Source organism: Camelus dromedarius, chromosome 12, assembly GCF_036321535.1.
Source record: "Camelus dromedarius isolate mCamDro1 chromosome 12, mCamDro1.pat, whole genome shotgun sequence".
Taxonomy (NCBI): Eukaryota; Metazoa; Chordata; class Mammalia; order Artiodactyla; family Camelidae; genus Camelus; species Camelus dromedarius.
The window spans coordinates 14,399,178-14,410,310 of NC_087447.1; positions in this window are offsets into that span (position 1 = coordinate 14,399,178).

Below are 11,133 nucleotides of genomic sequence, written 5' to 3' on the forward strand. Positions count from 1 at the left end.
ACCCCGCCTTCCCTACATTCTAATTGGTGACCACGCCCTCTCGGGCTTTATGATTGGCTGACCCATACAGTTGGCGTGAGAAGGCTTTGCAGGAAGCAAGCCACTTCCCCGCGGTGGAAACCCAGCTGATTCCGTTCCTGGCTTTGCGGTCGGTGTTGATTACTTAGATTTCTCCAGCCCCGTCGAATCTCACCTACTCTGTGGAGAGTGGTTGAAACCCGCAGCTTTTAACTGAGGATTCCCCAAACCTGCTGAGTGTCCGCCTAAGGAGCAGCCTGGGGCAGTGATGACGGGCCGGAGAGCGTGGACTGACCACCGGGGCCAAAGTCTTGTGCCCCCGACTTCAGCCAAAGGCCAGAGCAGTGAGCCTCATCGGTGTCCCTCCCCGCCCGACAGGATGCACCCTACTTTCTGCGACGAGCCAGGCAGGAGCTGGGGTTAGTTGGGGACTGCTGTCGTTTCCTTCCACCCGCTAAGTACAGTGCCAGGCGCTTTGGGAGGGTGAGAAGAGACAAAAATGCATTAATGGTAGATCTTGCATTAAAAGAGCTTTCAGACCGGTGGGGACGGAAGACAGTTATACAAATAACTCTTGGAAGGAAATGAGTGCTCCAAAAGAGATACTGGAAAAAGCTTTCTTGATGGGAAGAAAGATTATCTCAGGGTGTTAGAAATGGCAACTACCAGGGAAAAGGACAAGCTGGTACCTTCTCCCCTCCAGGCCCGTAGCTGCGTTTTCAGAGCTGTGTTACAGAAGCGAGCTGGCCCCCCTTCCCACTGCCCGCCTTACTCAGACCAGCCATTAGTTCACCTCAGCAGGGTGCTCATTTCTAGGGGATCCTGAAGTATGAGAAACGGCCCTGCCCCTAAGTGGTTTACAACCTACTGAGAAGAAAAATACATGTGTGGAACAATTCAAGTTGAACAATTAAAGAAAGAACACAGTTGGGTCCTAAATTGTGGTATGCCAACTAAGACTATTAGATACATTCAGAAAAGATAATCTAATGGAGAAAGAAGTATTTAGGAAAGCCTCACAGGGAGGTGGGATTTTGTGAAGTTGGCTGGGGGAGAGAGAAGAGCACCCTAGGAGGAGAAACAGCTTAATAAAAGTTAGGAATGGGTATGGGTTATGAGAAAGAGAAAAGCAGCTCCCAGCATCTGGGACTATCAGCTAAGCCTTAGTGTTCTGTCAAAATAACACAGTTTCACAAAACACCAGCACAGACAAGGACATTCTGTGATCATTATAGATCAACGCAAAAGCATGATTGCTAATGTTTGAACATAGGCAAAACCTGAACATTGTCCAAACCACAAAAGTGAACAAACATACCCCTATTATTTTGGCTAGTATGAATGACTGTAAATTCTTTGCTAATCACAGCTTTAGCTTTGCTTCATCCCTCCCACCTTAAAGATAAGATTTATTGAGACCCAATCATAGAATCACCTCCATTTCCTGACACTCTCCAATCCAGAGCAAAGCCTCAATTCCCTGAACCCTTATCCAAATCATCCAACACAAGCCAATCCTATAAGTTCTTTCTAATGCCTTCGTACAGAGATGTCCCACCATTCCTCATGGTATGCATTGCCTGTTGCAATGAGCAACAGACCTGAAGTTCAACTGCTGGCCCTGATGGTATTTGGCTTGGGGGTATTAATATTTATGAGTAGAATAAGAGGCAGCTTGAAAACGAGAAAATTGATCACAGTACAGATTTGTGCATAGTAAGAGAGGCCAAATAAAGGGGGATATTGAATGGTAGGAAGAAGAGTTCATTCTACTGACATGAAAAACCTACTCTGTTCCTGGCATTATTCCAGTCAAAAAGAATGCTGACCTGAAAAATGCTCTTTTTCCCCATGGAATATGCCTTTTAATAGTAAATAGTAATAGTAAACCTATAGCTACCATAGAGGGTGATAAGCTTGGTGAGAGAGGAAGCATTGGGTTCTGGCGGGGCAGAGGGGCACAGAAAAAGGACATTTGAACTCAGCTTGGAGTGGGGTGAAGAAGGATCAGTGTCAAGGAAGTCTTCCCAGAGAAGGTGATGTCTGGAGAGGAGATTGGGAGAGCATACCAGGCAGAGGGAGTAGAAAATGAAAAGGCAGGGAGGTTATAGGTAGCCAGGATGGATTCATGAGCAAAGGAAATGTCCTCCTTAACGCTAGATTTTCCCAGAATCCCTTTTTAGGATGGAGGAGTTTTCCATGATGGATTAAAAAAACAAAAAACCAGGTGTGAGCAGTGGAGACCTGCCTTGCAGGTACCAGTAAAGCGCTTTGCCCCAGGTTGTGTGTTGGGCCATCCTTACCCTGGGTTTTGGTTTGTTTCAGCACAAAGCAGCTCCCCAGGAACACTATGTCATCCATTCCCATCTGATGAACCATCAGGTGCAGGGTGGATAAAAGCCTTTATACAAAATTTTTGAAGCAGCTAATCTGATAATGAAGTACAGCATTGCTTCAATTTCATGCCATGGAGAGGCTGTGCCACGAAACCCCATTTATAGATGTTTTGTTTCTATCTGGGACACTACTTTTGACATAAGGCATCACAAGGCAATTCATTCAAAAGCTGCTGGTGATAGCAAATCAAGGTCTCGCGTTCACACTGGAAGCTGAGCAGACCACAAGCATGACCCTAAATAATGCCAGTTTCTTTGATCTGCAAAACAATCTGTGGCTTAGGTGTTTTCTAGAACAAATAATATAGCACTGTGGAAAGAGCACTGTACTTCGACTATGTATGTGATTTTGGGTTCATCATTTCACTTCTCTATGCCTTAGTTTCCTATATAAAATGAACTGGAGAGGAGGGGGTCTCTCAGATCCTTTCCAGTTTTTAAATCTGTGATCCTGTGACTTGCTGTTAAAGCAGCAGAAACTAGTGATTGCTTTCAACTCTGGCCTCCCTGTGGGAAGTTTCCATCTAGTAGGAATAATTTCCCTGTTGCAGGCTGATACATGACTCTGATTCTGATCATGCTGTCTATGGATCCAAACACCCTGCTGAGTCTGCAAAACCATCCATAATCCACATGGATGGTGTGTGCAGGCTTCCCACACAGTTACTGCATCCAGTGGTTTGTAAATGACAGCCTCAAGGATTCTGCAGCGCCTTGTGGGGAACTGAAGTTTAAATTCCAACTAAAGAATTGGAAACAGACTGAATACAGCATCCAGAGTCCTTGTTGCTTGGCATCTCCAATACATATTTAAATGCCCAAATATGAATAGATTTGTAATACTGCTAAATGACTCCTACTCTCTGGGAACAGCATCCATTTTCCAAAATATAATTTTTGGTAGCTTTGGAAGTGTCAGACAGCTGTGTAAATACCCCCAAACCCCACCTTCTGCCTCTACTGTGGGAGATGAGGCACCATCCACGCATTAAATCAATATCCTGTCATGAAATACCATCAGTGCCAGATGCCAGGAAAGTTCTCTAGGCAGCCAGAGTTGCAGGGCAATTGCCAGAATGCTGAAATAATATATGAATCTGCTTTGCAAACTGTAAAGTGTTCTACAAATAGTTGTTATATAAGGTCCTGGCAGTATGTTATTTACTGATAAGGTTTGATAAAGGTGGTGAAGAAGCAAGCTCTTCTCAAGAGTTCTCAGCAGTCAGAGAGCCGTCACGGAAAGAGTGGGGACCAGAGAATCAGAAACCAGCAGTTTGAGTTCTGGCAATGCCTTCTACTCACTTTTTTAATGCCAAAGGTCTCTTCAAGGACTGCAAAAATCCCAAGTGGCAGAAATAAAAATGATTCTCTCTGTGTTATAGCCAAGCCAGTTCCCCAGGAGCGGATGAGTCACATGCTGGTGGGACCGGGAGAACGACATTTACATCCCATTACATTCCCCTCTTCTCACTCCCCTCTCCACTTTCCTGCTTTGGCTCCTGTCCCTAGGAGCCAATGTCCTATTACTAGGACATTGTAACTCCAGCATCACGTGACAAAGGACTCAAGGAACCTCAGTTACCTTTCTCCCTGTAAAGCGGTAAGCTGCCTGGGTAGCTGTGGTTCTCATTGGTGAAGCCAATAGCCTGGGGGACGGAGTGTTTCTTGGTACAGATTCACATATATCCTCTCCAACCCTCCAAACTTGGAGTGGCATCACTGCAGGCACATTTACTGTAATTCCCCTTTGTGCTTGACTGTCCCTGTGTCAAAAGGCCCCAGAATCCAAGTGTTTTGTCATAATTATGGACAGTCTTGACGTTTGTGTTGGCAGCATTTAGGCTACTGATCCATTCCCCAAAGAGGCACATTTGTGAAAATGGATGAAGAAAGACTCTGAAAGTCAGCCTGCTTTTTAAGCTCAAGAAGCATTGTACTAGATTTCCAAGGCTGACAGCTGTGGGCTCCTCTAGCCTTGGGTGGGGGGTTGAATGGTGGTCCTTGAAAAGATATATCCACATCTAATCCCCAGAACCTGTGAATGATACCTTACTTAGAAAAAGGGTCTTTGCAGATATAGTTCAGGATTTGAAAATGAGATCATCCTGGATTATCCAATTAGATTGTAAATCCAGTGACCAATATTCTTATAAGAGTAGGGCAGAGAGAGATAAGACACAGACACAGAGAAGATGATGTGAAGACAGAGGCAGAGATTGGATGTTACGGCTGTCAACCAAGGGACGCCAAAGATGCCACCAGATTGCTAGCAGCCACCAGAAGCTAGAAGGGGAAAGAAGGTTCTCCCTGAGAGCCTGAGGAGGGAGTGTGGCCCTGCCAACACTTTGGTTTTGGATTTCTGGCCTCCAGAACTGTAAGAGAAGGTATTTCTGTTGTTTTAAGCCACCAGTTTGTTGTAATTTGTTACGGAAGCCCCAGGAGGCTAATATACCCAGTCTCTGCCTCGGGTGCTGTGGTTTAGACATTCAAGGTAAAAATAGGTGGCCATTGTGGACGTGATTTCAGACACATTCCTATTGTTGTTGAGAACTCGAATTTTCTGAGCTGTGCCATACTCGGGACGTCACCAGCCATTGTCAAAGCAGTGTCTGCTGGCAGATGGCAGCTGCAACCTTAGGACTTCAAGGTCCCTGAACTAGTGTTTTTTTGTTGTTGTTGTTGTTTTGTTTTGTTTTTTTGTACTCTTATACTAAAAGCTTCTGATCTGAAATGCAGAAATATACTTTATAAGTAATTCTATGCAAAATTATAGTCAAAACTAGTGTAGAAAACATGCGACTTTAAAAAGCATTAAAATAAGTTATCCGTATGTTGAATCAATAGTTTCATTTTAACTGCAAACTTAATTTCTTAGAACACCATTTGGGCAGGTTTCTGTATACGTGTATATACTACAAAAACTCCTTATTTATGCTGTTCTTATCTCAGTTGTTACAGTCATAGATTTATATTGACATCTGGCTAAAACCAAATTGTTGTATCACCAAGTGGGAAAATTACTCACTGGTGTTGGTAAGCCCTCCAATCCCACTTCCTAGCTGTGTCCTAGAGCACATTTTAGTGTCTCTTTCCTCCTTTGTAAACTGGGGAGAATAAGTCTAACTGGACAGGGTTCTTTCTAGGCTGAAGTGACCAAGTGCTGAGTAGAATGCCTGCTATTCTGTTACTGGCTCAGGTCCTTGGACTCTTTAATCAATAGAAATTGATAAGGGACTGGACAGGGAATTCAGGCAAGGCTTTAATGGCACTTGTGCTGCAGCAGAAGGGAGAAAAACAAGTTCCCTGGTGCTCTCCAAGGAGGGTAGGCTGGTTCCTTAAATGAGGTGAGGTTAGGGGCAGATCGTGGGTTGGGCCAGAGGGATGGCTTAGGTCGTCTGTCCACACCCTTGGTGCTGCTTTGTGCAGAGATCATGCACAGTACCCTGCTTTTACTCCCTCAGAATTGGCAGTTGGTTTGTGGCCTTTTTGTATCTTACTGTTCATAACCACCCTGACTACACATGCATGCAGTTATTTTCAGTCCCTTATAGTTTCTTTGTATTCTGTTGCTCGAGTTGATGAGGAGATGTTTGTCCTGGTGCAAGTGCAAGCACTCCAGTAAAGGGCCCCAGGTCTCAGGTCCCAGCCTATCTCAATTCCATGGACGCTCCATACACCTGCACTCCCATGCTCCCCCTCCACCACCTCGGCCCAGCTCACCTCAGGCACAGAGTTCCTGTTCTGAGGTTGAGTTGCATGGTTTCTCTACTCTCTCCCAGGTCTCGGGCTCATCAGTGAGGTCCAGAATAGTGCCTGGCCCTGCCTTCTTGACACCTCCACTTGGCCCTCACTTCAACATCTCAAATCTAACACATCCCAAAGTGAAGTCTTGGCCTTCCCCTCTTTTCCTGTCTCTTTCACATTTTCCCCATCCCAGTAAATGACACATCCACGGAGATACTCAAGCCAAAAACCAGGGAGTCATTTTTACTTTGTTTTAATCTATTTTTAGTTTTCAGCTTCTCATTTTGAAATAATTTCAGACTTCCAAAGAGTTGCAAAAAGGTTACAAAGAATTTAAATATACTCTTCCTTAATCCCCCAAATGTTACATCATACATAATGACAATATAAGGATCTAGATGAGGAAATGCACACTAACGTCACTTATTTAATCAACAAACTTTATTTAAATTTTGCCAAGTGTCCCACTAATGTCCTACTCTGGTCCAGAGTCCAATCCAAGGTCATGGGAGGGAGTCATTTTGAAATGTTTCTCCCCGTACCATCCACATTTAACCTATCATCAAGTTCTATTGATTCTCTCCCCCAAATAATTCTTCAGTCCGTGCACTGGGCACCTCCACCACTATCACTGAGAACAAGCCCCTATCATCACACCTGATGACTGCAGCAGCCTCCTCATTCATCTCCCTCTAATGCAGGAATCAGCATAGTTTTTGTGTAAAGGGCTTGACAGTAAATATTTTAGGCTTTGCAGGCATGAAATCTCCATCACAACTATTCCACTAGGCCATTGCAGTGCCAAAGCAGCCATAGACAGTTTGTAAGCAAATGAGCATGGCTGTGTGCCCTTAAGACTTTATTGAAAATGTTAATTCAATAAATAATTGAAATGATTGACACCACAACTTGAATTCCTTATAACCTTCATGTATCACAAAGTATTCTTTTGATTCTTTTCAACCACTTAACAATGTAAAAAGCATTCTTAGCTTGTGGGCCATCCAGGCTTACAGTTTGCTGATCTCCTGCTCTAATCTGTTCTTCACACAACATCCAGAAAGACATTCAGGTCTCTCTTCTGTTTAAATTCTGCACTCGGAATAAAACAAAGCCCACAGTGTCTGGATGCTGCCTGCTCCTCTTACCCCATCTCTCATCCTGTCACTCTCCATGCCCTACCCACTCTGACCTTCTTTCCCAGGTCAAGTTCTCATTTCAAGGCCTTTGCACATATCAGTCCTCTTACCTGGAATGCTGCCTTCTAGTTTCCCTATTGACCTACCTAACTTCCATTTGTCTTTTGGGTCTTTGGGGCCTTTTTGGGTAGTGATGCTTAAAATTCCCAAGAGAGAATTTCTCTGACCCTCCCCCAGCTGAAATTATGCTCCCCCATTAGTATTCTCTAAGAGCACTATATCTTTCTTTCCCCTTTAAAATACGTATCACGAGGGAGGGAATAGCTCAAGTGGTAGAGTGCATGCTTAGCATATATACGTTCCTGGGTTTAATCCTCAGCACCTCCTCTGAAGATAAATAAACCTTATTACGTTACCGCTCCTCCAAATATATATCACAATTTGAAATTATGTATTCAGGCCTTTTTTTGATTGTAGTGGAAAACTCCACACAGTCAGGGACCATGTCTGCTTTGTTTGCACTGTGGAACAAGCACCCAGCATAGTGTTGGCATAATGAGTCTTCCCTGAAAGTCAGCTAGATTAGTGAATCCTCCGCTAGAACTTCTCTTTCACCAAAAAAGAGACCCCCAGCGGATGCCAGTGAAGGGCCCCCAGTGAACCAGGCGGGCTTCCTGAGCAGAAACCTCACCTACCAAGCTGAAACATGGACTATGCAACGGTACCTTCCAAAGAATCTGCCCCAGGCAAATTCCTGACCCTGGAGAAGCTTTCTTTATACTCCTGGCTCTGAAACCTGCTACACATTTTCACTCTAATGCCATCCATCTGCTTTTCTTTCTGTGTTCCAACCCAGAAACAGCCTCCCCCACTGAGGTTAAACTTTCTCAATAACTCGGACCAGTTTTTCCACCTGGGGTTGCCTGAGATCTTAAAAACATAGCTGTTGAATCAGAATACTTTACTCAGCTGCCTGTCAGGAATGCTGGGGCAATGTCCAGAGGCCACGGAGAGAAACAGCAAGCCTTCAGAGGAGATAAACCCTGCCTGCAGCCCTCTGCCTGCTCTAATCTATACTCTGAAGGGCTGCCAGAGTTATCTTTTAAAAGGATTAATCTTATCTAGCCTTCATTTCACACTTCTCACTGCCTATAGGATAAAGTCCAAACTCCTCAGCCCATCTAGCAAATCTTCACCATTCAGTCCCAAGCCATCTTTCCAGCCTCATCTTCCATAAGCCTCCACCCCATCCTAAACTCAGCATTCTAGATATTCTAGCCTGGAACCGTCCAAAACAGTTGCCACTAGCCACAGGTAGCTGTTTAAAATTAAATTAATTAAAATTCAGTTCCTCAATAACACTAGCCACATTTCAAGTGCTCAATAGCCACATGTGGCTAGTGGCTACCATGTTGGACAGCATAACAATAGAACTTTTCCAGTGCAAAAAATTCTATTTGGACAGCATTGTTTTAGACAATAAGACTCATCACCATTTCCTAAAACAAAACTCTTTAATTATACAATTTATACCTAAGTACATTCTCATTGTTAATTTTCAAACATTACAAAAATCTCCTTTACCAACTGTCTCTAGAGAGAATCACCAAAATCAGTTTGGTGTATATTCTCCGAATATTTTGAGTGCTCTGCACTTTGCTATTTTCATTCAACAGTGTCTTAGAGGTCTTCATATAAGAAGACATCTCTATCCACCCCATGCTTTAGTTGTTGCAGAGTAATCCCTAGCATGAATGAACTTTAGGTTATTCAACCATTGCCCTCTTGATGGACATTTGTTTCCAGTTTTTCCCTTATTGTAAACAATACTCTCTGCAAACATCCTGTACCTTTTTCTGGACTTGTACACATTTGTCTAGGGTAGATACCAAAAAGTGGAATTGCTGGGTCACCAAGTCATATGCTAACACCTCTGGGGCTTGGCACACCCTGGCACTCCCGCCTAGAATGCCTCTCCACATGACTAATTCCTGCTCATCAAGACGAATCAAGTGTCATCATCTGGTGAAAAGTGGTCTCCTGCTTCTGTTTCTCCATAGTACTTCATGTCCATATTGTATCATTATTGTCCACTTAGGGCTGTGCCTTATTTATCTTTGTATTTTCAACACCCAGCATAGGGCTTAGCATAAAACAAAAATTCAGATGTTTTCTTGACTGGATGAATGAATGAATAAGTAAATAAACAAATGAAGGTACAGTGGTTAGGACATTTCAGAAACTCAAGGTGAGTGAGCCTGAATATTGTGAACTTGGGCTTTAGACCAATCTGCCACTTGGTGCCTCAAGCCAAGCTGTCTCACTGGGTTTCTGTCTATCCAGTCCTCTGACCTCGGGCATCTCATCTTGAACTCTGTTCAAGTAGGGTACCTCACAGTTGGAGCCATTTGAGTGTATGGGGCTCTGGCCCCAGAGCACAGAAATCTGAGCCCTGGGCAGCACTAGCAGGGGGTTGGCTTTCCAAAGTCAGCTCTGTCTCCTTTCACTCTTGAAGCATCTCAGTATGCTCTGGGTTTTGGTTTATTTTTTCTCCCTACAGTACCTTAGGGGCAATTAAGATTAGCGGCAACATTTCTGCTGTCTGCCTCCAGATTTGAACCCAAGGGAAGCCAGATGTTTTCCACTCAGCGTTCCCTTCTCCTTGTGGTCTGATGAACAGCCCTGTTTTCTGAGTCTCTCTATGGCTTGGCTGCCCCAGATCCCAGGGCTTGGCTTTCAGCCTTTATTTTTAATAGGGTTTTAATAGGTGGCTCCTGTAATTAATTTCATTCTTGTGTTTTTCACACTTTCTGTCCAGGTGCCTCAAGGCCCCGGGGCACTAGGTGGGATGTTAACTGATTTTGAATAATACAAAACACTATAGCTGTCATTAGATATTACCTCAGCTCCTCTTATTTGCAGTTGTTCTACAATCATTAATTAGCTGGGGCACATGCCTGTTTGGGAGGTCAGCCCAATCACTTGTCATGTTTCATAGAAGTAGAAACAGAGACATGGAGAAAAGGGACTTATCCAAGCCCCAACAGAGAGTGGGTGTTGAAACTTGTTTTTGAAGCTACATCCTGCTGGGTACACACCCTGTGAGTGTCAAGACAAGGATCCCCTACTCAGGTAGGATTGGCTAAAGGAGGCGCGTCTTGGGTGCCCCCACAGGCGGTTTCACCCTCCCACTAGGACTGCGGAGCAAATCAGCCCTCAGCAGCTAAGATTACCACCTGAAATTACCCCCATTCATTCTCTCAGGCCTCTTTTTCATTTTATGAGCGGATTTATCTGCACAAAGAAGGCGTCCGTGACTCCTCCAGGATTTAGAAACAACATAATCTTGCTATTTTTAAAGCTGCCGTTTAAAAATCCGCGCACACGTACTCACACTCCTCGGGGAGTTGGGGTGGGGTGGTTGGGAGTGGGGACCAAGAATACGTGCTAGAGAGAGAACAGTTTGGCTCTTGGATTCCCAGAGCGCCGCGCCGTCCCCTAGGGGCGCACTCCTGAAGCGCGGGAGGGTCCACAATCCCCAGCAATTTGCGCGGTCTGGACACTCTGAGCGCCCCGGGCTTCGGACTCCGTGTATCTGCGCCCCCTCTTGCCTGCTAGACAGAGGGCACGGCCGCCGGGTCACTAGGCCCAGGAGCGAGAGGGAGGGGCGAGGAGGCCGAGCAGGTGGTGTATTAGGTCAGCCTCGGAACATTCTTGGATCGCTCCAGTGGATATAAATAACTGATGGGCAGGCTCTGAAAAATTCCGGGGTGGGGGGCAAGAGGGTGAGGAAATATTAAGGGTGTGGGGTGGCATCGTGTCGATCTGGAAAAATC